This window comes from Hyperolius riggenbachi, chromosome 4 (genome assembly GCF_040937935.1).
Source record: "Hyperolius riggenbachi isolate aHypRig1 chromosome 4, aHypRig1.pri, whole genome shotgun sequence".
Lineage (NCBI taxonomy): Eukaryota > Metazoa > Chordata > Amphibia > Anura > Hyperoliidae > Hyperolius > Hyperolius riggenbachi.
In genome coordinates, this window is record NC_090649.1 from 50536403 (window position 1) to 50564220 (window position 27818).

The 27818-nt window shown below is 45.8% G+C and overlaps 31 non-coding genes across 31 annotated transcripts; all 31 read right to left on the reverse strand.

The window, feature by feature from the left end:
* Positions 1–545: 545 nt before the first annotated feature.
* TRNAA-UGC (transfer RNA alanine (anticodon UGC)) lies at positions 546–617 on the reverse strand. Its single transcript has one exon. It is a non-coding gene; the product is annotated as a tRNA-Ala (tRNA).
* Positions 618–931: 314 nt separating this feature from the next.
* On the reverse strand, positions 932–1003 carry TRNAA-UGC (transfer RNA alanine (anticodon UGC)). The gene has a single exon. It is a non-coding gene; the product is annotated as a tRNA-Ala (tRNA).
* Positions 1004–1723: 720 nt separating this feature from the next.
* On the reverse strand, positions 1724–1795 carry TRNAA-CGC (transfer RNA alanine (anticodon CGC)). Its single transcript has one exon. It is a non-coding gene; the product is annotated as a tRNA-Ala (tRNA).
* A 314-nt stretch (positions 1796–2109) lies between these two features.
* Positions 2110–2181, reverse strand: TRNAA-UGC (transfer RNA alanine (anticodon UGC)). Its single transcript has one exon. It is a non-coding gene; the product is annotated as a tRNA-Ala (tRNA).
* A 720-nt stretch (positions 2182–2901) lies between these two features.
* Positions 2902–2973, reverse strand: TRNAA-CGC (transfer RNA alanine (anticodon CGC)). The gene has a single exon. It is a non-coding gene; the product is annotated as a tRNA-Ala (tRNA).
* A 5422-nt stretch (positions 2974–8395) lies between these two features.
* Positions 8396–8467, reverse strand: TRNAA-UGC (transfer RNA alanine (anticodon UGC)). Its single transcript has one exon. It is a non-coding gene; the product is annotated as a tRNA-Ala (tRNA).
* A 689-nt stretch (positions 8468–9156) lies between these two features.
* Positions 9157–9228, reverse strand: TRNAA-UGC (transfer RNA alanine (anticodon UGC)). Its single transcript has one exon. It is a non-coding gene; the product is annotated as a tRNA-Ala (tRNA).
* A 720-nt stretch (positions 9229–9948) lies between these two features.
* On the reverse strand, positions 9949–10020 carry TRNAA-UGC (transfer RNA alanine (anticodon UGC)). Its single transcript has one exon. It is a non-coding gene; the product is annotated as a tRNA-Ala (tRNA).
* A 314-nt stretch (positions 10021–10334) lies between these two features.
* TRNAA-UGC (transfer RNA alanine (anticodon UGC)) lies at positions 10335–10406 on the reverse strand. Its single transcript has one exon. It is a non-coding gene; the product is annotated as a tRNA-Ala (tRNA).
* A 708-nt stretch (positions 10407–11114) lies between these two features.
* On the reverse strand, positions 11115–11186 carry TRNAA-UGC (transfer RNA alanine (anticodon UGC)). Its single transcript has one exon. It is a non-coding gene; the product is annotated as a tRNA-Ala (tRNA).
* Positions 11187–11875: 689 nt separating this feature from the next.
* Positions 11876–11947, reverse strand: TRNAA-UGC (transfer RNA alanine (anticodon UGC)). The gene has a single exon. It is a non-coding gene; the product is annotated as a tRNA-Ala (tRNA).
* A 720-nt stretch (positions 11948–12667) lies between these two features.
* Positions 12668–12739, reverse strand: TRNAA-UGC (transfer RNA alanine (anticodon UGC)). Its single transcript has one exon. It is a non-coding gene; the product is annotated as a tRNA-Ala (tRNA).
* Positions 12740–13053: 314 nt separating this feature from the next.
* Positions 13054–13125, reverse strand: TRNAA-UGC (transfer RNA alanine (anticodon UGC)). The gene has a single exon. It is a non-coding gene; the product is annotated as a tRNA-Ala (tRNA).
* Positions 13126–13833: 708 nt separating this feature from the next.
* Positions 13834–13905, reverse strand: TRNAA-UGC (transfer RNA alanine (anticodon UGC)). Its single transcript has one exon. It is a non-coding gene; the product is annotated as a tRNA-Ala (tRNA).
* Positions 13906–14594: 689 nt separating this feature from the next.
* Positions 14595–14666, reverse strand: TRNAA-UGC (transfer RNA alanine (anticodon UGC)). The gene has a single exon. It is a non-coding gene; the product is annotated as a tRNA-Ala (tRNA).
* Positions 14667–15386: 720 nt separating this feature from the next.
* On the reverse strand, positions 15387–15458 carry TRNAA-UGC (transfer RNA alanine (anticodon UGC)). Its single transcript has one exon. It is a non-coding gene; the product is annotated as a tRNA-Ala (tRNA).
* Positions 15459–15772: 314 nt separating this feature from the next.
* Positions 15773–15844, reverse strand: TRNAA-UGC (transfer RNA alanine (anticodon UGC)). Its single transcript has one exon. It is a non-coding gene; the product is annotated as a tRNA-Ala (tRNA).
* A 708-nt stretch (positions 15845–16552) lies between these two features.
* Positions 16553–16624, reverse strand: TRNAA-UGC (transfer RNA alanine (anticodon UGC)). The gene has a single exon. It is a non-coding gene; the product is annotated as a tRNA-Ala (tRNA).
* Positions 16625–16938: 314 nt separating this feature from the next.
* TRNAA-UGC (transfer RNA alanine (anticodon UGC)) lies at positions 16939–17010 on the reverse strand. Its single transcript has one exon. It is a non-coding gene; the product is annotated as a tRNA-Ala (tRNA).
* Positions 17011–17730: 720 nt separating this feature from the next.
* TRNAA-UGC (transfer RNA alanine (anticodon UGC)) lies at positions 17731–17802 on the reverse strand. The gene has a single exon. It is a non-coding gene; the product is annotated as a tRNA-Ala (tRNA).
* A 325-nt stretch (positions 17803–18127) lies between these two features.
* On the reverse strand, positions 18128–18199 carry TRNAA-UGC (transfer RNA alanine (anticodon UGC)). The gene has a single exon. It is a non-coding gene; the product is annotated as a tRNA-Ala (tRNA).
* A 720-nt stretch (positions 18200–18919) lies between these two features.
* TRNAA-CGC (transfer RNA alanine (anticodon CGC)) lies at positions 18920–18991 on the reverse strand. Its single transcript has one exon. It is a non-coding gene; the product is annotated as a tRNA-Ala (tRNA).
* A 314-nt stretch (positions 18992–19305) lies between these two features.
* Positions 19306–19377, reverse strand: TRNAA-UGC (transfer RNA alanine (anticodon UGC)). The gene has a single exon. It is a non-coding gene; the product is annotated as a tRNA-Ala (tRNA).
* Positions 19378–20085: 708 nt separating this feature from the next.
* TRNAA-CGC (transfer RNA alanine (anticodon CGC)) lies at positions 20086–20157 on the reverse strand. The gene has a single exon. It is a non-coding gene; the product is annotated as a tRNA-Ala (tRNA).
* A 304-nt stretch (positions 20158–20461) lies between these two features.
* TRNAA-UGC (transfer RNA alanine (anticodon UGC)) lies at positions 20462–20533 on the reverse strand. The gene has a single exon. It is a non-coding gene; the product is annotated as a tRNA-Ala (tRNA).
* Positions 20534–21563: 1030 nt separating this feature from the next.
* TRNAA-CGC (transfer RNA alanine (anticodon CGC)) lies at positions 21564–21635 on the reverse strand. Its single transcript has one exon. It is a non-coding gene; the product is annotated as a tRNA-Ala (tRNA).
* A 314-nt stretch (positions 21636–21949) lies between these two features.
* On the reverse strand, positions 21950–22021 carry TRNAA-UGC (transfer RNA alanine (anticodon UGC)). Its single transcript has one exon. It is a non-coding gene; the product is annotated as a tRNA-Ala (tRNA).
* Positions 22022–24175: 2154 nt separating this feature from the next.
* On the reverse strand, positions 24176–24247 carry TRNAA-CGC (transfer RNA alanine (anticodon CGC)). The gene has a single exon. It is a non-coding gene; the product is annotated as a tRNA-Ala (tRNA).
* Positions 24248–24561: 314 nt separating this feature from the next.
* TRNAA-UGC (transfer RNA alanine (anticodon UGC)) lies at positions 24562–24633 on the reverse strand. The gene has a single exon. It is a non-coding gene; the product is annotated as a tRNA-Ala (tRNA).
* Positions 24634–25341: 708 nt separating this feature from the next.
* TRNAA-CGC (transfer RNA alanine (anticodon CGC)) lies at positions 25342–25413 on the reverse strand. Its single transcript has one exon. It is a non-coding gene; the product is annotated as a tRNA-Ala (tRNA).
* Positions 25414–25727: 314 nt separating this feature from the next.
* On the reverse strand, positions 25728–25799 carry TRNAA-UGC (transfer RNA alanine (anticodon UGC)). The gene has a single exon. It is a non-coding gene; the product is annotated as a tRNA-Ala (tRNA).
* Positions 25800–27818: the final 2019 nt, after the last annotated feature.

The window sequence follows — 27818 nt, forward strand, 5'->3', positions numbered from 1 at the left end:
CTTGGCTTCTCAAGCAGGTTGCTTAAGGGGTAATATTGGATGTTAAACTCTCATTCATGCCAATCATTCATTTCCTAACCTCTTCTTGTCATCTTTATCTCCTCCATCACTTCCTGACTCTTGATGCTGCTTAATTGCTTGCAAAGGCCTGGATTAAATCCTGCATTGAATCTTAAATCATCCTCCTGTGTGGCCTAAAAGAAAAAGTCTGGTACACACCATGCAATTTCCCATCAGACAGATGGGTCGATAGATAATCTTCGACAGATCCGATCGGATTTCCGATCGATTTTCTGATCACTTCAATGCAAATCGATCAGAAATCAGATCGGACCTGATCTATTCGACCCATCTATCTGGCGGGAAATTGCATAGTGTGTACGAGGCTGAAGTGCATTTTATTGGCTCTATTCCAAGGTGCATAGCGTTTGCATGAAAGTCAGAAATATTGACACCTCACTAAGCATCTGTAACAGGAAACATTGGCGCTTCCGGTATGGGATCCATTAGCGCAAGGGGGACTTTGCAGTTTGTAGAAGAAAAGCTGGAGATGCCAGGGATTGAACCCGGGGCCTCATACATGCAAAGCATGCGCTCTACCTCTGAGCTACATCCCCCAATGCTGTCAGCAGCATCGTTGTACCTCAGCAGGCCTTTATCTCCTACAGCAGAAAATGGTAATTAGCAGCTGTTTAAGTTGGAAAGTGATGTTACGGATCATTTTTAAAATTTTTCAGTAAATCCGCATTTGGCTAAGGGCCAATTTTTTTCCCACAAAATAGGTGGAACCTTTCATTTCACGAACAATAAGAGTTTGCATTAAAGTCAGAATTGTTGACACCTCACTAAGCATCTGCAGCAGGAAACATTGGCGCTTCCGGTATGGGATCCAGTAGCGGAAGGGGGCTCTAGCAGTTTGTAGAAGAAAAGCTGGAGATGCCAGGGATTGAACCCAGGGCCTCATACATGCAAAGCATGCGCTCTACCACTGAGCTACATCCCCTTTGACGTTCGCTATGGAGATGCACAATGAGTAGATTCGTACGGCACACCACTTTTCAGAATCTACCTGCTGTCATTGAGTACCTGGTAAATGGCAAGTTCTATCAATGGTACAGGTTTCTCTGCCTGAAATTATGTTAAAGCTTGATAAGATCCTCTAAAAACTTGGCTTCTCAAGCAGGTTGCTTAAGGGGTAATATTGGATGTTAAACTCTCATTCATGCCAATCATTCATTTCCTAACCTCTTCTTGTCATCTTTATCTCCTCCATCACTTCCTGACTCTTGATGCTGCTTAATTGCTTGCAAAGGCCTGGATTAAATCCTGCATTGAATCTTAAATCATCCTCCTGTGTGGCCTAAAAGAAAAAGTCTGGTACACACCATGCAATTTCCCATCAGACAGATGGGTCGATAGATAATCTTCGACAGATCCGATCGGATTTCCGATCGATTTTCTGATCACTTCAATGCAAATCGATCAGAAAAACGATCGGAAATCAGATCGGACCTGATCTATTCGACCCATCTATCTGGCGGGAAATTGCATAGTGTGTACGAGGCTGAAGTGCATTTTATTGGCTCTATTCCAAGGTGCATAGCGTTTGCATGAAAGTCAGAAATATTGACACCTCACTAAGCATCTGTAACAGGAAACATTGGCGCTTCCGGTATGGGATCCATTAGCGCAAGGGGGACTTTGCAGTTTGTAGAAGAAAAGCTGGAGATGCCGGGGATTGAACCCGGGGCCTCATACATGCGAAGCATGCGCTCTACCTCTGAGCTACATCCCCCGATGCTGTCAGCAGCATCGTGGTACCTCAGCAGGCCTTTATCTCCTACAGCAGAAAATGGTAATTAGCAGCTGTTTAAGTTGGAAAGTGATGTTACGGATCATTTTTAAAATTTTTCAGTAAATCCGCATTTGGCTAAGGGCCAATTTTTTTCCCACAAAATAGGTGGAACCTTTCATTTCACGAACAATAAGAGTTTGCATTAAAGTCAGAATTGTTGACACCTCACTAAGCATCTGCAGCAGGAAACATTGGCGCTTCCGGTATGGGATCCAGTAGCGGAAGGGGGCTCTAGCAGTTTGTAGAAGAAAAGCTGGAGATGCCAGGGATTGAACCCAGGGCCTCATACATGCAAAGCATGCGCTCTACCACTGAGCTACATCCCCTTTGACGTTCGCTATGGAGATGCACAATGAGTAGATTCGTACGGCACACCACTTTTCAGAATCTACCTGCTGTCATTGAGTACCTGGTAAATGGCAAGTTCTATCAATGGTACAGGTTTCTCTGCCTGAAATTATGTTAAAGCTTGATAAGATCCTCTAAAAACTTGGCTTCTCAAGCAGGTTGCTTAAGGGGTAATATTGGATGTTAAACTCTCATTCATGCCAATCATTCATTTCCTAACCTCTTCTTGTCATCTTTATCTCCTCCGTCACTTCCTGACTCTTGATGCTGCTTAATTGCTTGCAAAGGCCTGGATTAAATCCTGCATTGAATCTTAAATCATCCTCCTGTGTGGCCTAAAAGAAAAAGTCTGGTACACACCATGCAATTTCCCATCAGACAGATGGGTCGATAGATAATCTTCGACAGATCCGATCGGATTTCCGATCGATTTTCTGATCACTTCAATGCAAATCGATCAGAAAAACGATCGGAAATCAGATCGGACCTGATCTATTCGACCCATCTATCTGGCGGGAAATTGCATAGTGTGTACGAGGCTGAAGTGCATTTTATTGGCTCTATTCCAAGGTGCATAGCGTTTGCATGAAAGTCAGAAATATTGACACCTCACTAAGCATCTGTAACAGGAAACATTGGCGCTTCCGGTATGGGATCCATTAGCGCAAGGGGGACTTTGCAGTTTGTATAAGAAAAGCTGGAGATGCCGGGGATTGAACCCGGGGCCTCATACATGCGAAGCATGCGCTCTACCTCTGAGCTACATCCCCCGATGCTGTCAGCAGCATCGTGTTACCTCAGCAGGCCTTTATCTCCTACAGCAGAAAATGGTAATTAGCAGCTGTTTAAGTTGGAAAGTGATGTTACGGATCATTTTTAAAATTTTTCAGTAAATCCGCATTTGGCTAAGGGCCAATTTTTTTCCCACAAAATAGGTGGAACCTTTCATTTCACGAACAATAAGAGTTTGCATTAAAGTCAGAATTGTTGACACCTCACTAAGCATCTGCAGCAGGAAACATTGGCGCTTCCGGTATGGGATCCAGTAGCGGAAGGGGGCCTTAGCAGTTTGTAGAAGAAAAGCTGGAGATGCCGGGGATTGAACCCGGGGCTAGTGTTGGGCGAACATCTAGATGTTCGGGTTCGGGCCGAACAGGCCGAACATGGCCGCGATGTTCGGGTGTTCGACCTGAACTCCGAACATAATGGAAGTCAATGGGGACCCGAACTTTTGTGGTTTGTAAAGCCTCCTTACATGCTACATACCCCAAATTTACAGGGTATGTGCACCTTGGGAGTGGGTACAAGAGGAAAAAAAATTTAGCAAAAAGAGCTTATAGTTTTTGAGAAAATCGATTTTAAAGTTTCAAAGGGAAAACTGTCTTTTAAATGCGGGAAATGTCTGTTTTCTTTGCACAGGTAACATGCTTTTTGTCGGCATGCAGTCATAAATGTAATACATATAAGAGGTTCCAGGAAAAGGGACCGGTAATGCTAACCCAGCAGCAGCACACGTGATGGAACAGGAGGAGGGTGGCGCAGGAGGAGAAGGCCACGCTTTGTGAGACACAACAACCCAGGCCTTGCATGAGGACAAAAAGCGTGCGGATAGCATGCTTTGTACCGCCATGTAGTCATAAATGTAATAAAGATAAGAGGTTCCATAAACAGGGACCGGCAACGGTAACCCAGCAGCAGCAGCAGCAGCAGCAGCACACGTGATGGAACAGGAGGAGGCGCAGGAGGAGAAGGCCACGCTTTGTGAGACACAACAACCCAGGCCTTGCATGAGGACAAAAAGCGTGCGGATAGCATGCTTTGTACCGCCATGTAGTCATAAATGTAATAAAGATAAGAGGTTCCATAAACAGGGACCGGCAACGGTAACCCAGCAGCAGCAGCAGCAGCAGCAGCACACGTGATGGAACAGGAGGAGGCGCAGGAGGAGAAGGCCACGCTTTGTGAGACACAACAACCCAGGCCTTGCATGAGGACAAAAAGCGTGCGGATATAGCAGCAATGCTTTTTGCCGCCATGCAGTCATAAATGTAATACAGATGAGAGGTTCAATAAACAGGGACCGGAAACGCTAAACCATCCCAGATGTTCATCGGTCATGTTACTTGGTTGGGGTCCAGGAGTGTTGCGTAGTCGTTTCCAATCCAGGATTGATTCATTTTAATTTGAGTCAGACGGTCTGCATTTTCTGTGGAGAGGCGGATACGCCGATCTGTGATGATGCCTCCGGCAGCACTGAAACAGCGTTCCGACATAACGCTGGCTGCCGGGCAAGCCAGCACCTCTATTGCGTACATTGCCAGTTCGTGCCAGGTGTCTAGCTTCATGCCCGGTTTCAGGTCCAGCGGTGCCAGCCACAAATCCGTCTGTTCCTTTATTCCCCTCCAAATTTCCTCCCCTGTGTGCTGCTTATCCCCAAGGCAGATCAGCTTCAGCAACGCTTGCTGACGCATGCCAACAGCTGTGCTGCACTGCTTCCACGATCCTACTGCTGCTGGTGCTGGGTTAGCATTTCCGGATGAGGTACAGCTTTGAGATGCGTTGGAGGAGAAGGAGTCAGAGAGGTAGGTGCTGCTGTTGTTATCCAGCTGTTTGCGGCGTGGGCAACACCCGCGCCGTAGCAGGTGAGGAATCGCTGCCAGGCTCCACAAGGTTCACCCAGTGCGCGGTAAGGGAGATGTATCGACCCTGGCCGAACGCACTCGTCCAGGTGTCAGTGGTGAGGTGAACCTTGCAGGCAACGGCATTCTTCAAGCTTCGGGTTATTTAGCTGACCACGTGCTCATGCAACTCAGGCACTGCAGAGCGCGCAAAGTGGTAGCGGCTGGGAACCACGTAACGTGGGATGGCCACTGACATCATGCCCTTGAAGCTGTTTGTCTCCACCACTCGATATGGCAGCATTTCGCAGGCCAGAAGCTTGGCTATGCTGGCTGGCTGTTACTGCCACGGCCCGGGGGTCATTTGCTGGCAATTTCCTCTTGTGCTCAAACATCTCAGAGACAGACAACTCAACCGTAGCGCTGCACACCGAAGGGCTGTTGGTTGTTGTGTTTGATGAACACTGGGAGACCTCAAGAGCACTAGTCCGGAAAGTGACAGTGTCAGCATCGTCTGATGTTTGTGAATGTTGTGAACCACGCAATGGCTGGGCTACTGCTGCTGCTGAGGCGGGTCTGGTGGTGAGTCTGGTGAACCCAAGGGAGGCAGTGTTGCTGGTGGTACCCTGTCCTGCCGCGTTTGCCCACAGAGTGGGATGTTTGGATAGAATGTGGCGGCTCATGCTGGTGGTGGAGAGGTTGTTAATACTTTTCCCCCTGCTCAGGCGGGTCTTGCACACCTTGCAAATCGCCATGGTAACATCCTCAGTGCAGTCTTCAAAGAAAGCCCAGACTTTAACTGGCTGAGGACTCGGACCTCGTGCGTGATGTGCTGGTGCTGCTTAACCCACTGCTGGACGCTTGAGAGGTCATCCAAGTAATTATCTGGTCCTGTTCTTTTGGATCTGTGAGGGTTGTTGTCCTGGACAACATGGGCAGTATTGAGTGGGTTTTCTTGGGTGCTCCCCTGTGGCCTGTACGTGAACCGTCAGGGGAAACACCTCTTCCCTTGCCCCTCCCTCTTTCACCGGATTTCTTCCTCATTTCACTTATCCTTAAAGTACACGCTGACTGGCAGCAGTACAGTGGCAGTACAGAAATGCTATACAGTGGTGGGTGAGCGGTGTACCACTATTGTCAGCAGTGACACAGAGCACAATGCTATACAGTGGCGGGTGAGCGGTGTACTACTGTTCCCAGCAGACACAGAGTGGAAGTAAACACAATGCTATATAGTGTGGCTGAGCCGTGTACACAGAGTGGCATTAAACACAATGCTATATAGTCTGCTATATAGTCACCCCGAACAGGGTGATGTTCTGCAGAACCCAAACAGTGGCAAACACTGTTCGCCCAACACTACTGGGAGGGAACGCAGATTTTAGTACCTAAACACACGATACAACATGTTTTCCGGGGTCGGACTCTGAGGCACATACAGATGGTCCCGATCATCATCCTCATCATACAACTCTTCTCCTGAGTCTGACCCACCCACCACCTCTGCCACCCCAACATCCCCAGACACAGACCCCTCATCGTCCTCAACATTAACTTGGGATGCTGGCCTGAGCCAGACCTCCTCCTCCACATCAGGCCCCATCATCTCCTCAATGGCAGCCCTCATTAATCGCTCTGGCGACGGACTGATGGACACAACGTTCTCCTCCGGGGAGGGCTGCTGCTGACCACTGGCTGCTGGGGTGGATGTTATAGCTTGCGTGGGGCGTTGGCTGTTGCTGTTGTTGGGAGTGCTGCTCACAGCGGAGGTCTCTGGGGAACTCATGTTGAGCTCATATAGTGGTTGACGGTGAGTGGAGTATTACTGATCCCAGCAATATACACACTGACTGGCAGAGTACGCAATGCTATATAGTGTGGCTGAGCGGTGTACACAGAGTGGCAGTAAACACAATGCTATATAGTCTGGCTGAGCGAGCGGTGTACTACTGTTCCCAGCAGAATCAGAGTGGCAGTAAACAATGGTATATAGTCTGGCTGAGCGGTGTACACAGAGTGTCAGTAAACAATGGTATATAGTCTGGCTGAGCGGTGTACACAGAGTGGCAGTAAACACAATGCTATATAGTCTGGCTGAGCGAGCGGTGTACTACTGTTCCCAGCAGAATCAGAGTGGCAGTAAACAATGGTATATAGTCTGGCTGAGCGGTGTACACAGAGTGTCAGTAAACAATGGTATATAGTCTGGCTGAGCGGTGTACACAGAGTGTCAGTAAACAATGGTATATAGTCTGGCTGAGCGGTGTACACAGAGTGGCAGTAAACACAATGCTATATACTCTGGCTGAGCGAGCGGTGTACTACTGTTCCCAGCAGACACAGAACAGTAAACAGAATGCTATATAGTGTGGCTGAGCGAGCGGTGTACCACTATTCCCAGCAGACACAGAACAGTAAACAGAATGCTATATAGTGTGGCTGAGCGAGCGGTGTACCACTATTCCCAGCAGACACAGAACAGTAAACAGAATGCTATATAGTGTGGCTGAGCGAGCGGTGTACCACTATTCCAAACAGACACAGAACAGTGAACAGAATGCTATATAGTGTGGCTGAGCGAGCGGTGTACCACTATTCCCAGCAGACACAGAGTGGCAGTAAACAGAATGCTATATAGTGTGGCTGAGCGAGGTACACAGAGTGGCAGTAAACAGAATGCTATATAGTGTGGCTGAGCAAGCGGTGTACTACTATTCCCAGCAGACACAGAGTGGCAGTAAACAGAATGCTATATAGTGTGGCTGAGCGAGGTACACAGAGTGGCAGTAAACAGAATGCTATATAGTGTGGCTGAGCAAGCGGTGTACTACTGTTCCCAGCAATGACACAATGACAGGGGGGACCCTGGCTAGCGTGGCTGGAGCGCGAACTACCCTGCCTGCCTACCCAAAGCTAAACCCACAGACAAATGGCGGAGATATGACGTGGTTCGGGTATTTATTTACCCGAACCACGTGACCGTTCGGCCAATCAGAGCGCGTTCGGGTCCGAACCACGTGACCCGTTCGGCCAATCACAGCGCTAGCCGAACGTTCGGGGAACGTTCGGTCATGCGCTCTTAGTTCGGCCATGTGGCCGAACGGTTTGGCCGAGCACCGTCAGGTGTTCGGCCGAACTCGAACATCACCCGAACAGGGTGATGTTCTGCAGAACCCGAACAGTGGCGAACACTGTTCGCCCAACACTACCCGGGGCCTCATACATGCAAAGCATGCGCTCTACCACTGAGCTACATCCCCCAATGCTGTCAGCAGCATCGTTGTACCTCAGCAGGCCTTTATCTCCTACAGCAGAAAATGGTAATTAGCAGCTGTTTAAGTTGGAAAGTGATGTTACGGATCATTTTTAAAATTTTTCAGTAAATCCGCATTTGGCTAAGGGCCAATTTTTTTCCCACAAAATTGGTGGAACCTTTCATTTCACGAACAATAAGAGTTTGCATTAAAGTCAGAATTGTTGACACCTCACTAAGCATCTGCAGCAGGAAACATTGGCGCTTCCGGTATGGGATCCAGTAGCGGAAGGGGGCCTTAGCAGTTTGTAGAAGAAAAGCTGGAGATGCCGGGGATTGAACCCGGGGCCTCATACATGCAAAGCATGCGCTCTACCACTGAGCTACATCCCCCAATGCTGTCAGCAGCATCGTTGTACCTCAGCAGGCCTTTATCTCCTACAGCAGAAAATGGTAATTAGCAGCTGTTTAAGTTGGAAAGTGATGTTACGGATCATTTTTAAAATTTTTCAGTAAATCCGCATTTGGCTAAGGGCCAATTTTTTTCCCACAAAATAGGTGGAACCTTTCATTTCACGAACAATAAGAGTTTGCATTAAAGTCGGAATTGTTGACACCTCACTAAGCATCTGCAGCAGGAAACATTGGCGCTTCCGGTATGGGATCCAGTAGCGGAAGGGGGCCTTAGCAGTTTGTAGAAGAAAAGCTGGAGATGCCGGGGATTGAACCCGGGGCCTCATACATGCTCTACCACTGAGCTACATCCCCCAATGCTGTCAGCAGCATCGTTGTACCTCAGCAGGCCTTTATCTCCTACAGCAGAAAATGGTAATTAGCAGCTGTTTAAGTTGGAAAGTGATGTTACGGATCATTTTTAAAATTTTTCAGTAAATCCGCATTTGGCTAAGGGCCAATTTTTTTCCCACAAAATAGGTGGAACCTTTCATTTCACGAACAATAAGAGTTTGCATTAAAGTCAGAATTGTTGACACCTCACTAAGCATCTGCAGCAGGAAACATTGGCGCTTCCGGTATGGGATCCAGTAGCGGAAGGGGGCTCTAGCAGTTTGTAGAAGAAAAGCTGGAGATGCCAGAGATTGAACCCAGGGCCTCATACATGCAAAGCATGCGCTCTACCACTGAGCTACATCCCCTTTGACGTTTGCTATGGAGATGCACAATGAGTAGATTCGTACGGCACACCACTTTTCAGAATCTACCTGCTGTCATTGAGTACCTGGTAAATGGCAAGTTCTATCAATGGTACAGGTTTCTCTGCCTGAAATTATGTTAAAGCTTGATAAGATCCTCTAAAAACTTGGCTTCTCAAGCAGGTTGCTTAAGGGGTAATATTGGATGTTAAACTCTCATTCATGCCAATCATTCATTTCCTAACCTCTTCTTGTCATCTTTATCTCCTCCATCACTTCCTGACTCTTGATGCTGCTTAATTGCTTCCAAAGGCCTGGATTAAATCCTGCATTGAATCTTAAATCATCCTCCTGTGTGGCCTAAAAGAAAAAGTCTGGTACACACCATGCAATTTCCCATCAGACAGATGGGTCGATAGATAATCTTCGACAGATCCGATCGGATTTCCGATCGATTTTCTGATCACTTCAATGCAAATCGATCAGAAAAACGATCGGAAATCAGATCGGACCTGATCTATTCGACCCATCTATCTGGCGGGAAATTGCATAGTGTGTACGAGGCTGAAGTGCATTTTATTGGCTCTATTCCAAGGTGCATAGCGTTTGCATGAAAGTCAGAAATATTGACACCTCACTAAGCATCTGTAACAGGAAACATTGGCGCTTCCGGTATGGGATCCATTAGCGCAAGGGGGACTTTGCAGTTTGTAGAAGAAAAGCTGGAGATGCCAGGGATTGAACCCGGGGCCTCATACATGCAAAGCATGCGCTCTACCTCTGAGCTACATCCCCCAATGCTGTCAGCAGCATCGTTGTACCTCAGCAGGCCTTTATCTCCTACAGCAGAAAATGGTAATTAGCAGCTGTTTAAGTTGGAAAGTGATGTTACGGATCATTTTTAAAATTTTTCAGTAAATCCGCATTTGGCTAAGGGCCAATTTTTTTCCCACAAAATAGGTGGAACCTTTCATTTCACGAACAATAAGAGTTTGCATTAAAGTCAGAATTGTTGACACCTCACTAAGCATCTGCAGCAGGAAACATTGGCGCTTCCGGTATGGGATCCAGTAGCGGAAGGGGGCCTTAGCAGTTTGTAGAAGAAAAGCTGGAGATGCCAGGGATTGAACCCGGGGCCTCATACATGCAAAGCATGCGCTCTACCACTGAGCTACATCCCCTTTGACGTTCGCTATGGAGATGCACAATGAGTAGATTCGTACGGCACACCACTTTTCAGAATCTACCTGCTGTCATTGAGTACCTGGTAAATGGCAAGTTCTATCAATGGTACAGGTTTCTCTGCCTGAAATTATGTTAAAGCTTGATAAGATCCTCTAAAAACTTGGCTTCTCAAGCAGGTTGCTTAAGGGGTAATGTTGGATGTTAAACTCTCATTCATGCCAATCATTCATTTCCTAACCTCTTCTTGTCATCTTTATCTCCTCCATCACTTCCTGACTCTTGATGCTGCTTAATTGCTTGCAAAGGCCTGGATTAAATCCTGCATTGAATCTTAAATCATCCTCCTGTGTGGCCTAAAAGAAAAAGTCTGGTACACACCATGCAATTTCCCATCAGACAGATGGGTCGATAGATAATCTTCGACAGATCCGATCGGATTTCCGATCGATTTTCTGATCACTTCAATGCAAATCGATCAGAAAAACGATCGGAAATGATCTATTCGACCCATCTATCTGGCGGGAAATTGCATAGTGTGTACGAGGCTGAAGTGCATTTTATTGGCTCTATTCCAAGGTGCATAGCGTTTGCATGAAAGTCAGAAATATTGACACCTCACTAAGCATCTGTAACAGGAAACATTGGCGCTTCCGGTATGGGATCCATTAGCGCAAGGGGGACTTTGCAGTTTGTAGAAGAAAAGCTGGAGATGCCGGGGATTGAACCCGGGGCCTCATACATGCAAAGCATGCGCTCTACCTCTGAGCTACATCCCCCAATGCTGTCAGCAGCATCGTGGTACCTCAGCAGGCCTTTATCTCCTACAGCAGAAAATGGTAATTAGCAGCTGTTTAAGTTGGAAAGTGATGTTACGGATCATTTTTAAAATTTTTCAGTAAATCCGCATTTGGCTAAGGGCCAATTTTTTTCCCACAAAATAGGTGGAACCTTTCATTTCACGAACAATAAGAGTTTGCATTAAAGTCAGAATTGTTGACACCTCACTAAGCATCTGCAGCAGGAAACATTGGCGCTTCCGGTATGGGATCCAGTAGCGGAAGGGGGCCTTAGCAGTTTGTAGAAGAAAAGCTGGAGATGCCGGGGATTGAACCCGGGGCCTCATACATGCTCTACCACTGAGCTACATCCCCCAATGCTGTCAGCAGCATCGTTGTACCTCAGCAGGCCTTTATCTCCTACAGCAGAAAATGGTAATTAGCAGCTGTTTAAGTTGGAAAGTGATGTTACGGATCATTTTTAAAATTTTTCAGTAAATCCGCATTTGGCTAAGGGCCAATTTTTTTCCCACAAAATAGGTGGAACCTTTCATTTCACGAACAATAAGAGTTTGCATTAAAGTCAGAATTGTTGACACCTCACTAAGCATCTGCAGCAGGAAACATTGGCGCTTCCGGTATGGGATCCAGTAGCGGAAGGGGGCTCTAGCAGTTTGTAGAAGAAAAGCTGGAGATGCCAGGGATTGAACCCAGGGCCTCATACATGCAAAGCATGCGCTCTACCACTGAGCTACATCCCCTTTGACGTTTGCTATGGAGATGCACAATGAGTAGATTCGTACGGCACACCACTTTTCAGAATCTACCTGCTGTCATTGAGTACCTGGTAAATGGCAAGTTCTATCAATGGTACAGGTTTCTCTGCCTGAAATTATGTTAAAGCTTGATATGATCCTCTAAAAACTTGGCTTCTCAAGCAGGTTGCTTAAGGGGTAATGTTGGATGTTAAACTCTCATTCATGCCAATCATTCATTTCCTAACCTCTTCTTGTCATCTTTATCTCCTCCATCACTTCCTGACTCTTGATGCTGCTTAATTGCTTCCAAAGGCCTGGATTAAATCCTGCATTGAATCTTAAATCATCCTCCTGTGTGGCCTAAAAGAAAAAGTCTGGTACACACCATGCAATTTCCCATCAGACAGATGGGTCGATAGATAATCTTCGACAGATCCGATCGGATTTCCGATCGATTTTCTGATCACTTCAATGCAAATCGATCAGAAAAACGATCGGAAATCAGATCGGACCTGATCTATTCGACCCATCTATCTGGCGGGAAATTGCATAGTGTGTACGAGGCTGAAGTGCATTTTATTGGCTCTATTCCAAGGTGCATAGCGTTTGCATGAAAGTCAGAAATATTGACACCTCACTAAGCATCTGTAACAGGAAACATTGGCGCTTCCGGTATGGGATCCATTAGCGCAAGGGGGACTTTGCAGTTTGTAGAAGAAAAGCTGGAGATGCCAGGGATTGAACCCGGGGCCTCATACATGCAAAGCATGCGCTCTACCTCTGAGCTACATCCCCCAATGCTGTCAGCAGCATCGTTGTACCTCAGCAGGCCTTTATCTCCTACAGCAGAAAATGGTAATTAGCAGCTGTTTAAGTTGGAAAGTGATGTTACGGATCATTTTTAAAATTTTTCAGTAAATCCGCATTTGGCTAAGGGCCAATTTTTTTCCCACAAAATAGGTGGAACCTTTCATTTCACGAACAATAAGAGTTTGCATTAAAGTCAGAATTGTTGACACCTCACTAAGCATCTGCAGCAGGAAACATTGGCGCTTCCGGTATGGGATCCAGTAGCGGAAGGGGGCCTTAGCAGTTTGTAGAAGAAAAGCTGGAGATGCCAGGGATTGAACCCGGGGCCTCATACATGCAAAGCATGCGCTCTACCACTGAGCTACATCCCCTTTGACGTTCGCTATGGAGATGCACAATGAGTAGATTCGTACGGCACACCACTTTTCAGAATCTACCTGCTGTCATTGAGTACCTGGTAAATGGCAAGTTCTATCAATGGTACAGGTTTCTCTGCCTGAAATTATGTTAAAGCTTGATAAGATCCTCTAAAAACTTGGCTTCTCAAGCAGGTTGCTTAAGGGGTAATGTTGGATGTTAAACTCTCATTCATGCCAATCATTCATTTCCTAACCTCTTCTTGTCATCTTTATCTCCTCCATCACTTCCTGACTCTTGATGCTGCTTAATTGCTTGCAAAGGCCTGGATTAAATCCTGCATTGAATCTTAAATCATCCTCCTGTGTGGCCTAAAAGAAAAAGTCTGGTACACACCATGCAATTTCCCATCAGACAGATGGGTCGATAGATAATCTTCGACAGATCCGATCGGATTTCCGATCGATTTTCTGATCACTTCAATGCAAATCGATCAGAAAAACGATCGGAAATGATCTATTCGACCCATCTATCTGGCGGGAAATTGCATAGTGTGTACGAGGCTGAAGTGCATTTTATTGGCTCTATTCCAAGGTGCATAGCGTTTGCATGAAAGTCAGAAATATTGACACCTCACTAAGCATCTGTAACAGGAAACATTGGCGCTTCCGGTATGGGATCCATTAGCGCAAGGGGGACTTTGCAGTTTGTAGAAGAAAAGCTGGAGATGCCGGGGATTGAACCCGGGGCCTCATACATGCAAAGCATGCGCTCTACCTCTGAGCTACATCCCCCAATGCTGTCAGCAGCATCGTGGTACCTCAGCAGGCCTTTATCTCCTACAGCAGAAAATGGTAATTAGCAGCTGTTTAAGTTGGAAAGTGATGTTACGGATCATTTTTAAAATTTTTCAGTAAATCCGCATTTGGCTAAGGGCCAATTTTTTTCCCACAAAATAGGTGGAACCTTTCATTTCACGAACAATAAGAGTTTGCATTAAAGTCAGAATTGTTGACACCTCACTAAGCATCTGCAGCAGGAAACATTGGCGCTTCCGGTATGGGATCCAGTAGCGGAAGGGGGCCTTAGCAGTTTGTAGAAGAAAAGCTGGAGATGCCGGGGATTGAACCCGGGGCCTCATACATGCTCTACCACTGAGCTACATCCCCCAATGCTGTCAGCAGCATCGTTGTACCTCAGCAGGCCTTTATCTCCTACAGCAGAAAATGGTAATTAGCAGCTGTTTAAGTTGGAAAGTGATGTTACGGATCATTTTTAAAATTTTTCAGTAAATCCGCATTTGGCTAAGGGCCAATTTTTTTCCCACAAAATAGGTGGAACCTTTCATTTCACGAACAATAAGAGTTTGCATTAAAGTCAGAATTGTTGACACCTCACTAAGCATCTGCAGCAGGAAACATTGGCGCTTCCGGTATGGGATCCAGTAGCGGAAGGGGGCTCTAGCAGTTTGTAGAAGAAAAGCTGGAGATGCCAGGGATTGAACCCAGGGCCTCATACATGCAAAGCATGCGCTCTACCACTGAGCTACATCCCCTTTGACGTTTGCTATGGAGATGCACAATGAGTAGATTCGTACGGCACACCACTTTTCAGAATCTACCTGCTGTCATTGAGTACCTGGTAAATGGCAAGTTCTATCAATGGTACAGGTTTCTCTGCCTGAAATTATGTTAAAGCTTGATATGATCCTCTAAAAACTTGGCTTCTCAAGCAGGTTGCTTAAGGGGTAATGTTGGATGTTAAACTCTCATTCATGCCAATCATTCATTTCCTAACCTCTTCTTGTCATCTTTATCTCCTCCATCACTTCCTGACTCTTGATGCTGCTTAATTGCTTGCAAAGGCCTGGATTAAATCCTGCATTGAATCTTAAATCATCCTCCTGTGTGGCCTAAAAGAAAAAGTCTGGTACACACCATGCAATTTCCCATCAGACAGATGGGTCGATAGATAATCTTCGACAGATCCGATCGGATTTCCGATCGATTTTCTGATCACTTCAATGCAAATCGATCAGAAAAACGATCGGAAATCAGATCGGACCTGATCTATTCGACCCATCTATCTGGCGGGAAATTGCATAGTGTGTACGAGGCTGAAGTGCATTTTATTGGCTCTATTCCAAGGTGCATAGCGTTTGCATGAAAGTCAGAAATATTGACACCTCACTAAGCATCTGTAACAGGAAACATTGGCGCTTCCGGTATGGGATCCATTAGCGCAAGGGGGACTTTGCAGTTTGTAGAAGAAAAGCTGGAGATGCCAGGGATTGAACCCGGGGCCTCATACATGCAAAGCATGCGCTCTACCTCTGAGCTACATCCCCCAATGCTGTCAGCAGCATCGTTGTACCTCAGCAGGCCTTTATCTCCTACAGCAGAAAATGGTAATTAGCAGCTGTTTAAGTTGGAAAGTGATGTTACGGATCATTTTTAAAATTTTTCAGTAAATCCGCATTTGGCTAAGGGCCAATTTTTTTCCCACAAAATAGGTGGAACCTTTCATTTCACGAACAATAAGAGTTTGCATTAAAGTCAGAATTGTTGACACCTCACTAAGCATCTGCAGCAGGAAACATTGGCGCTTCCGGTATGGGATCCAGTAGCGGAAGGGGGCCTTAGCAGTTTGTAGAAGAAAAGCTGGAGATGCCAGGGATTGAACCCGGGGCCTCATACATGCAAAGCATGCGCTCTACCACTGAGCTACATCCCCTTTGACGTTCGCTATGGAGATGCACAAGGAGTAGATTCGTACGGCACACCACTTTTCAGAATCTACCTGCTGTCATTGAGTACCTGGTAAATGGCAAGTTCTATCAATGGTACAGGTTTCTCTGCCTGAAATTATGTTAAAGCTTGATAAGATCCTCTAAAAACTTGGCTTCTCAAGCAGGTTGCTTAAGGGGTAATGTTGGATGTTAAACTCTCATTCATGCCAATCATTCATTTCCTAACCTCTTCTTGTCATCTTTATCTCCTCCATCACTTCCTGACTCTTGATGCTGCTTAATTGCTTGCAAAGGCCTGGATAAAATCCTGCATTGAATCTTAAATCATCCTCCTGTGTGGCCTAAAAGAAAAAGTCTGGTACACACCATGCAATTTCCCATCAGACAGATGGGTCGATAGATAATCTTCGACAGATCCGATCGGATTTCCGATCGATTTTCTGATCACTTCAATGCAAATCGATCAGAAAAACGATCGGAAATGATCTATTCGACCCATCTATCTGGCGGGAAATTGCATAGTGTGTACGAGGCTGAAGTGCATTTTATTGGCTCTATTCCAAGGTGCATAGCGTTTGCATGAAAGTCAGAAATATTGACACCTCACTAAGCATCTGTAACAGGAAACATTGGCGCTTCCGGTATGGGATCCATTAGCGCAAGGGGGACTTTGCAGTTTGTAGAAGAAAAGCTGGAGATGCCGGGGATTGAACCCGGGGCCTCATACATGCAAAGCATGCGCTCTACCTCTGAGCTACATCCCCCAATGCTGTCAGCAGCATCGTGGTACCTCAGCAGGCCTTTATCTCCTACAGCAGAAAATGGTAATTAGCAGCTGTTTAAGTTGGAAAGTGATGTTACGGATCATTTTTAAAATTTTTCAGTAAATCCGCATTTGGCTAAGGGCCAATTTTTTTCCCACAAAATAGGTGGAACCTTTCATTTCACGAACAATAAGAGTTTGCATGAAAGTCAGAAATATTGACACCTCACTAAGCATCTGCAGCAGGAAACATTGGCGCTTCTGGTATGGGATCCAGTAGCGGAAGGGGGCCTTAGCAGTTTGTAGAAGAAAAGCTGGAGATGCCAGGGATTGAACCCGGGGCCTCATACATGCAAAGCATGCGCTCTACCACTGAGCTACATCCCCTTTGACATTCGCTATGGAGATGCACAATGAGTAGATTCGTACGGCACACCACTTTTCAGAATCTACCTGCTGTCATTGGGTACCTGGTAAATGGCAAGTTCTATCAATGGTACAGGTTTCTCTGCCTGAAATTATGTTAAAGCTTGATATGATCCTCTAAAAACTTGGCTTCTCAAGCAGGTTGCTTAAGGGGTAATATTGGATGTTAAACTCTCATTCATGCCAATCATTCATTTCCTAACCTCTTCTTGTCATCTTTATCTCCTCCATCACTTCCTGACTCTTGATGCTGCTTAATTGCTTGCAAAGGCCTGGATTAAATCCTGCATTGAATCTTAAATCATCCTCCTGTGTGGCCTAAAAGAAAAAGTCTGGTACACACCATGCAATTTCCCATCAGACAGATGGGTCGATAGATAATCTTCGACAGATCCGATCGGATTTCCGATCGACTTTCTGATCACTTCAATGCAAATCGATCAGAAAAACGATTGGAAATCAGATCGGACCTGATCTATTCGACCCATCTATCTGGCGGGAAATTGCATAGTGTGTACGAGGCTGAAGTGCATTTTATTGGCTCTATTCCAAGGTGCATAGCGTTTGCATGAAAGTCAGAAATATTGACACCTCACTAAGCATCTGTAACAGGAAACATTGGCGCTTCCGGTATGGGATCCATTAGCGCAAGGGGGACTTTGCAGTTTGTAGAAGAAAAGCTGGAGATGCCAAGGATTGAACCAAGGGCCTCATACATGCAAAGCATGCGCTCTACCTCTGAGCTACATCCCCCAATGCTGTCAGCAGCATCGTGGCAGCATCGTGGTACCTCAGCAGGCCTTTATCTCCTACAGCAGAAAATGGTAATTAGCAGCTGTTTAAGTTGGAAAGTGATGTTACGGATCATTTTTAAAATTTTTCAGTAAATCCGCATTTGGCTAAGGGCCAATTTTTTTCCCACAAAATAGGTGGAACCTTTCATTTCACGAACAATAAGAGTTTGCATTAAAGTCAGAATTGTTGACACCTCACTAAGCATCTGCAGCAGGAAACATTGGCGCTTCCGGTATGGGATCCAGTAGCGGAAGGGGGCCTTAGCAGTTTGTAGAAGAAAAGCTGGAGATGCCGGGGATTGAACCCGGGGCCTCATACATGCAAAACATGCGCTCTACCACTGAGCTACATCCCCTTTGACGTTCGCTATGGAGATGCACAATGAGTAGATTCGTACGGCACACCACTTTTCAGAATCTACCTGCTGTCATTGAGTACCTGGTAAATGGCAAGTTCTATCAATGGTACAGGTTTCTCTGCCTGAAATTATGTTAAAGCTTGATAAGATCCTCTAAAAACTTGGCTTCTCAAGCAGGTTGCTTAAGGGGTAATATTGGATGTTAAACTCTCATTCATGCCAATCATTCATTTCCTAACCTCTTCTTGTCATCTTTATCTCCTCCATCACTTCCTGACTCTTGATGCTGCTTAATTGCTTGCAAGGGCCTGGATTAAATCCTGCATTGAATCTTAAATCATCCTCCTGTGTGGCCTAAAAGAAAAAGTCTGGTACACACCATGCAATTTCCCATCAGACAGATGGGTCGATAGATAATCTTCGACAAATCCGATCGGATTTCCGATCGATTTTCTGATCACTTCAATGCAAATCGATCAGAAAAACGATCGGAAATCAGATCGGACCTGATCTATTCGACCCATCTATCTGGCGAGAAATTGCATAGTGTGTACGAGGCTGAAGTGCATTTTATTGGCTCTATTCCAAGGTGCATAGCGTTTGCATGAAAGTCAGAAATATTGACACCTCACTAAGCATCTGTAACAGGAAACATTGGCGCTTCCGGTATGGGATCCATTAGCGCAAGGGAGACTTTGCAGTTTGTAGAAGAAAAGCTGGAGATGCCAGGGATTGAACCCGGGGCCTCATACATGCGAAGCATGCGCTCTACCTCTGAGCTACATCCCCCAATGCTTTCATCAGCATCGTGGTACCTCAGCAGGCCTTTATCTCCTACAGCAGAAAATGGTAATTAGCAGCTGTTTAAGTTGGAAAGTGATGTTACGGATCATTTTTAAAATTTTTCAGTAAATCCGCATTTGGCTAAGGGCCAATTTTTTTCCCACAAAATAGGTGGAACCTTTCATTTCACGAACAATAAGAGTTTGCATTAAAGTCAGAATTGTTGACACCTCACTAAGCATCTGCAGCAGGAAACATTGGCGCTTCCGGTATGGGATCCAGTAGCGGAAGGGGGCCTTAGCAGTTTGTAGAAGAAAAGCTGGAGATGCCGGGGATTGAACCCGGGGCCTCATACATGCAAAGCATGCGCTCTACCACTGAGCTACATCCCCTTTGACGTTCACTATGGAGATGCACAATGAGTAGATTCGTACGGCACACCACTTTTCAGAATCTACCTGCTGTCATTGAGTACCTGGTAAATGGCAAGTTCTATCAATGGTACAGGTTTCTCTGCCTGAAATTATGTTAAAGCTTGATATGATCCTCTAAAAACTTGGCTTCTCAAGCAGGTTGCTTAAGGGGTAATATTGGATGTTAAACTCTCATTCATGCCAATCATTCATTTCCTAACCTCTTCTTGTCATCTTTATCTCCTCCATCACTTCCTGACTCTTGATGCTGCTTAATTGCTTGCAAAGGCCTGGATTAAATCCTGCATTGAATCTTAAATCATCCTCCTGTGTGGCCTAAAAGAAAAAGTCTGGTACACACCATGCAATTTCCCATCAGACAGATGGGTCGATAGATAATCTTCGACAGATCCGATCGGATTTCCGATCGATTTTCTGATCACTTCAATGCAAATCGATCAGAAAAACGATCGGAAATGATCTATTCGACCCATCTATCTGGCGGGAAATTGCATAGTGTGTACGAGGCTGAAGTGCATTTTATTGGCTCTATTCCAAGGTGCATAGCGTTTGCATGAAAGTCAGAAATATTGACACCTCACTAAGCATCTGTAACAGGAAACATTGGCGCTTCCGGTATGGGATCCATTAGCGCAAGGGGGACTTTGCAGTTTGTAGAAGAAAAGCTGGAGATACCAGGGATTGAACCCGGGGCCTCATACATGCGAAGCATGCGCTCTACCTCTGAGCTACATCCCCCAATGCTGTCAGCAGCGTCGTGGTACCTCAGCAGGCCTTTATCTTCTACAGCAGAAAATGGTAATTAGCAGCTGTTTAAGTTGGAAAGTGATGTTACGGATCATTTTTAAAATTTTTCAGTATGGCTAAGGGACAATTTTTTTCCCACAAAATAGGTGGAACCTTTCATTTCACGAACAATAAGAGTTTGCATTAAAGTCAGAATTGTTGACACCTCACTAAGCATCTGCAGCAGGAAACATTGGCGCTTCCGGTATGGGATCCAGTAGCGGAAAGGGGCCTTAGCAGTTTGTAGAAGAAAAGCTGGAGATGCCAGGGATTGAACCCGGGGCCTCATACATGCAAAGCATGCGCTCTACCACTGAGCTACATCCCCTTTGACGTTCGCTATGGAGATGCACAATGAGTAGATTCGTACGGCACACCCAGTGGCGTAGCTAAGGAGCTGTGGGCCCCGATGCAAGTTTTACAATGGGGCCCCCCAAGCACTCTATACATAACAATTGATACGGCGCACCAAAACCTGCCAATGGCAACCACAGTGCCAGAGGTGCAAGAAGGGGATGGGGAACAGCTGGTTTATGATTACCACTTTTCAGTGTATCTATAGAAGTGATTATTATGAGCACAGGACCAATAGAGAGCTAATACTGTAGTTGAGGGAGGGTCCTTCAGGGCCCCTCTGGCCCAAGGGCCCCGATGCGGTCGCTACCTCTGCAACCCCTATTGCTACGCCCCTGGGCACACCACTTTTCAGAATCTACCTGCTGTCATTGAGTACCTGGTAAATGGCAAGTTCTATCAATGGTACAGGTTTCTCTGCCTGAAATTATGTTAAAGCTTGATAAGATCCTCTAAAAACTTGGCTTCTCAAGCAGGTTGCTTAAGGGGTAATATTGGATGTTAAACTCTCATTCATGCCAATCATTCATTTCCTAACCTCTTCTTGTCATCTTTATCTCCTCCATCACTTCCTGACTCTTGATGCTGCTTAATTGCTTGCAAAGGCCTGGATTAAATCCTGCATTGAATCTTAAATCATCCTCCTGTGTGGCCTAAAAGAAAAAGTCTGGTACACACCATGCAATTTCCCATCAGACAGATGGGTCGATAGATAATCTTCGACAGATCCGATCGGATTTCCGATCGATTTTCTGATCACTTCAATGCAAATCGATCAGAAAAACGATCGGAAATGATCTATTCGACCCATCTATCTGGCGGGAAATTGCATAGTGTGTACGAGGCTGAAGTGCATTTTATTGGCTCTATTCCAAGGTGCATAGCGTTTGCATGAAAGTCAGAAATATTGACACCTCACTAAGCATCTGTAACAGGAAACATTGGCGCTTCCGGTATGGGATCCATTAGCGCAAGGGGGACTTTGCAGTTTGTAGAAGAAAAGCTGGAGATGCCGGGGATTGAACCCGGGGCCTCATACATGCGAAGCATGCGCTCTACCTCTGAGCTACATCCCCCAATGCTGTCAGCAGAATCGTGGTACCTCAGCAGGCCTTTATCTCCTACAGCAGAAAATGGTAATTAGCAGCTGTTTAAGTTGGAAAGTGATGTTACGGACCATTTTTAAAATTTTTCAGTAAATCCGCATTTGGCTAAGGGCCAATTTTTTTCCCACAAAATAGGTGGAACCTTTCATTTCACGAACAATAAGAGTTTGCATTAAAGTCAGAATTGTTGACACCTCACTAAGCATCTGCAGCAGGAAACATTGGCGCTTCCGGTATGGGATCCAGTAGCGGAAGGGGGCCTTAGCAGTTTGTAGAAGAAAAGCTGGAGATGCCGGGGATTGAACCCGGGGCCTCATACATGCAAAGCATGCGCTCTACCACTGAGCTACATCCCCTTCGACATTTGCTATGGAGATGCACAATGAGTAGATTCGTACGGCACACCACTTTTCAGAATCTACCTGCTGTCATTGAGTACCTGGTAAATGGCAAGTTCTATCAATGGGTAAAAGGAAGAAAAAGCGGGGAATTTTGGAGTGGCACTCCCTGCAAAATGAGCTTCCGTGTATGCGTAGCAGAAAGCAGAAAAACCTCACCACATCATCTAGGTTACCTGTGTCTTGCTGCCTGGATGTGTGCTCTACGGAGAAGACAGACCACTATGCAGAGATATCACTGAAGAAAAAGAAAGGAAATCCGGGCACCTTCCATCCAATTGTCGTTTATTGCAGACCAAAGCAGACATCCATGGGTTATCACAACCAAAAAACCTCGTGTGAGTGGTCTACAGGGTGATGATCGGTGGAGGTGCGGGAGCCAGGGCACTAAGTGGATCCGGCGACGGCCGTTTCGCGTCTAAACAGACGCTTGGTCACGCTGCGTACCACTGTCAAAGGCGCACTGCAGACATCCGGTTTTACCACGGGGTGAAATCCCGCCTCTTCCGGGTGCTGTAGGCGCCTGTGTGATTGGAGAGGGAGAACGCAGGGGGCGGGCAGTCATGCCTACTGGGCTGAGACTACTGATCCCATAATGCCAAGCGGGTAAGTTCCGCCCAGCAGTCTACATATGCAGCTGTCCTGCGCACTGGGACCACAGTCCACAGCGCCCGCGCTACCAAGAGCGACGACACGCCCACCGAGTCTGTGAACTCCGTAACTAGGCGTCCGGTAACCATGGCAACAAGTGTCGTGGTTATTTTGACCAGGCTGCATCTGTTTTAGGGGAGATGTGCACTACTATCTCTCCTGTCTATATAATGGGTCCAGTATGCTTACGTTGGGAGGCATCAATCCAGCCAATCCCAAACGTCACCAGTAACGCATCTTACCCACCCCAAACGATCACCTTAAGTGTTAAAGTGACATAGTGACAATTAAAACTGGCAAATCTAAGAGACAGTTCTCACGATTACCTGGACATATCTTATGTTACAACAGTTTTAAAATCATCAAGAGAATAAACACTATTATTGCATTAAAGGGTAAGGCACTTAAAAATCATTAGTAGCTGCAAACTTAACAGGTATCCCCCCTCAAAGTAAATTAAAGATACCAGACAATTCAACAGACAAGATACTAAACAGTCCCCAAAGATGCATATATCAGGAAACCTCCCCACTTGCAGAAGATTAAGGGTCCAGCATGCAAGCTAATTCAATTTTGTCGTTTAGGCCTCCTGGGCCCAAAGCCCCAGTCTGTAAAATGATACGTGTTTCTCTTCTGAGGAGTAACAGGTCCCTGTTCCCTCCTCTAGTTGGAACCTCTACTTTCTCCAATACCGCAAAAGTTAACCCTTTACTGGACTTCCCGTGTTCATCACGCATATGTGTCACCAACTTGGTACAACTCTTTCCTGCTTTGATGGTACTCACATGCTCCCCTACCCGAGTCTTAATAGATCTTGTAGTCTGTCCAATGTAAAATTTTTTACACGGACAGAAATTTTTCTCTGCCTGAAATTATGTTAAAGCTTGATAAGATCCTCTAAAAACTTGGCTTCTCAAGCAGGTTGCTTAAGGGGTAATATTGGATGTTAAACTCTCATTCATGCCAATCATTCATTTCCTAACCTCTTCTTGTCATCTTTATCTCCTCCATCACTTCCTGACTCTTGATGCTGCTTAATTGCTTGCAAGGGCCTGGATTAAATCCTGCATTGAATCTTAAATCATCCTCCTGTGTGGCCTAAAAGAAAAAGTCTGGTACACACCATGCAATTTCCCATCAGACAGATGGGTCGATAGATAATCTTCGACAGATCCGATCGGATTTCCGATCGATTTTCTGATCACTTCAATGCAAATCGATCAGAAAAACGATCGGAAATCAGATCGGACCTGATCTATTCGACCCATCTATCTGGCGGGAAATTGCATAGTGTGTACGAGGCTGAAGTGCATTTTATTGGCTCTATTCCAAGGTGCATAGCGTTTGCATGAAAGTCAGAAATATTGACACCTCACTAAGCATCTGTAACAGGAAACATTGGCGCTTCCGGTATGGGATCCATTAGCGCAAGGGGGACTTTGCAGTTTGTAGAAGAAAAGCTGGAGATGCCGGGGATTGAACCCGGGGCCTCATACATGCGAAGCATGCGCTCTACCTCTGAGCTACATCCCCCAATGCTGTCAGCAGCATCGTGGTACCTCAGCAGGCCTTTATCTCCTACAGCAGAAAATGGTAATTAGCAGCTGTTTAAGTTGGAAAGTGATGTTACGGATCATTTTTAAAAATTTTCAGTAAATCCGCATTTGGCTAAGGGCCAATTTTTTTCCCACAAAATAGGTGGAACCTTTCATTTCACGAACAATAAGAGTTTGCATTAAAGTCAGAATTGTTGACACCTCACTAAGCATCTGCAGCAGGAAACATTGGCGCTTCCGGTATGGGATCCAGTAGCGGAAGGGGGCCTTAGCAGTTTGTAGAAGAAAAGCTGGAGATGCCGGGGATTGAACCCGGGGCCTCATACATGCAAAGCATGCGCTCTACCACTGAGCTACATCCCCTTTGACGTTCGCTATGGAGATGCACAATGAGTAGATTCGTACGGCACACCACTTTTCAGAATCTACCTGCTGTCATTGAGTACCTGGTAAATGGCAAGTTCTATCAATGGTACAGGTTTCTCTGCCTGAAATTATGTTAAAGCTTGATAAGATCCTCTAAAAACTTGGCTTCTCAAGCAGGTTGCTTAAGGGGTAATATTGGATGTTAAACTCTCATTCATGCCAATCATTCATTTCCTAACCTCTTCTTGTCATCTTTATCTCCTCCATCACTTCCTGACTCTTGATGCTGCTTAATTGCTTGCAAAGGCCTGGATTAAATCCTGCATTGAATCTTAAATCATCCTCCTGTGTGGCCTAAAAGAAAAAGTCTGGTACACACCATGCAATTTCCCATCAGACAGATGGGTCGATAGATAATCTTCGACAGATCCGATCGGATTTCCGATCGATTTTCTGATTACTTCAATGCAAATCGATCAGAAAAACGATCGGAAATGATCTATTCGACCCATCTATCTGGCGGGAAATTGCATAGTGTGTACGAGGCTGAAGTGCATTTTATTGGCTCTATTCCAAGGTGCATAGCGTTTGCATGAAAGTCAGAAATATTGACACCTCACTAAGCATCTGTAACAGGAAACATTGGCGCTTCCGGTATGGGATCCATTAGCGCAAGGGGGACTTTGCAGTTTGTAGAAGAAAAGCTGGAGATGCCGGGGATTGAACCCAGGGCCTCATACATGCGAAGCATGCGCTCTACCTCTGAGCTACTTCCCCCAATGCTGTCAGTAGAATCGTGGTACCTCAGCAGGCCTTTATCTCCTACAGCAGAAAATGGTAATTAGCAGCTGTTTAAGTTGGAAAGTGATGTTACGGATCATTTTTAAAATTTTTCAGTAAATCCGCATTTGGCTAAGGGCCAATTTTTTTCCCACAAAATAGGTGGAACCTTTCATTTCACGAACAATAAGAGTTTGCATTAAAGTCAGAATTGTTGACACCTCACTAAGCATCTGCAGCAGGAAACATTGGCGCTTCCGGTATGGGATCCAGTAGCGGAAGGGGGCCTTAGCAGTTTGTAGAAGAAAAGCTGGAGATGCCGGGGATTGAACCCGGGGCCTCATACATGCAAAGCATGCGCTCTACCACTGAGCTACATCCCCTTCGACATTTGCTATGGAGATGCACAATGAGTAGATTCGTACGGCACACCACTTTTCAGAATCTACCTGCTGTCATTGAGTACCTGGTAAATGGCAAGTTCTATCAATGGGTAAAAGGAAGAAAAAGCGGGGAATTTTGGAGTGGCACTCCCTGCAAAATGAGCTTCCGTGTATGCGTAGCAGAAAGCAGAAAAACCTCACCACATCATCTAGGTTACCTGTGTCTTGCTGCCTGGATGTGTGCTCTACGGAGAAGACAGACCACTATGCAGAGATATCACTGAAGAAAAAGAAAGGAAATCCGGGCACCTTCCATCCAATTGTCGTTTATTGCAGACCAAAGCAGACATCCATGGGTTATCACAACCAAAAAACCTCGTGTGAGTGGTCTACAGGGTGATGATCGGTGGAGGTGCGGGAGCCAGGGCACTAAGTGGATCCGGCGACGGCCGTTTCGCGTCTAAACAGACGCTTGGTCACGCTGCGTACCACTGTCAAAGGCGCACTGCAGACATCCGGTTTTACCACGGGGTGAAATCCCGCCTCTTCCGGGTGCTGTAGGCGCCTGTGTGATTGGAGAGGGAGAACGCAGGGGGCGGGCAGTCATGCCTACTGGGCTGAGACTACTGATCCCATAATGCCAAGCGGGTAAGTTCCGCCCAGCAGTCTACATATGCAGCTGTCCTGCGCACTGGGACCACAGTCCACAGCGCCCGCGCTACCAAGAGCGACGACACGCCCACCGAGTCTGTGAACTCCGTAACTAGGCGTCCGGTAACCATGGCAACAAGTGTCGTGGTTATTTTGACCAGGCTGCATCTGTTTTAGGGGAGATGTGCACTACTATCTCTCCTGTCTATATAATGGGTCCAGTATGCTTACGTTGGGAGGCATCAATCCAGCCAATCCCAAACGTCACCAGTAACGCATCTTACCCACCCCAAACGATCACCTTAAGTGTTAAAGTGACATAGTGACAATTAAAACTGGCAAATCTAAGAGACAGTTCTCACGATTACCTGGACATATCTTATGTTACAACAGTTTTAAAATCATCAAGAGAATAAACACTATTATTGCATTAAAGGGTAAGGCACTTAAAAATCATTAGTAGCTGCAAACTTAACAGGTATCCCCCCTCAAAGTAAATTAAAGATACCAGACAATTCAACAGACAAGATACTAAACAGTCCCCAAAGATGCATATATCAGGAAACCTCCCCACTTGCAGAAGATTAAGGGTCCAGCATGCAAGCTAATTCAATTTTGTCGTTTAGGCCTCCTGGGCCCAAAGCCCCAGTCTGTAAAATGATACGTGTTTCTCTTCTGAGGAGTAACAGGTCCCTGTTCCCTCCTCTAGTTGGAACCTCTACTTTCTCCAATACCGCAAAAGTTAACCCTTTACTGGACTTCCCGTGTTCATCACGCATATGTGTCACCAACTTGGTACAACTCTTTCCTGCTTTGATGGTACTCACATGCTCCCCTACCCGAGTCTTAATAGATCTTGTAGTCTGTCCAATGTAAAATTTTTTACACGGACAGAAATTTTTCTCTGCCTGAAATTATGTTAAAGCTTGATAAGATCCTCTAAAAACTTGGCTTCTCAAGCAGGTTGCTTAAGGGGTAATATTGGATGTTAAACTCTCATTCATGCCAATCATTCATTTCCTAACCTCTTCTTGTCATCTTTATCTCCTCCATCACTTCCTGACTCTTGATGCTGCTTAATTGCTTGCAAGGGCCTGGATTAAATCCTGCATTGAATCTTAAATCATCCTCCTGTGTGGCCTAAAAGAAAAAGTCTGGTACACACCATGCAATTTCCCATCAGACAGATGGGTCGATAGATAATCTTCGACAGATCCGATCGGATTTCCGATCGATTTTCTGATCACTTCAATGCAAATCGATCAGAAAAACGATCGGAAATCAGATCGGACCTGATCTATTCGACCCATCTATCTGGCGGGAAATTGCATAGTGTGTACGAGGCTGAAGTGCATTTTATTGGCTCTA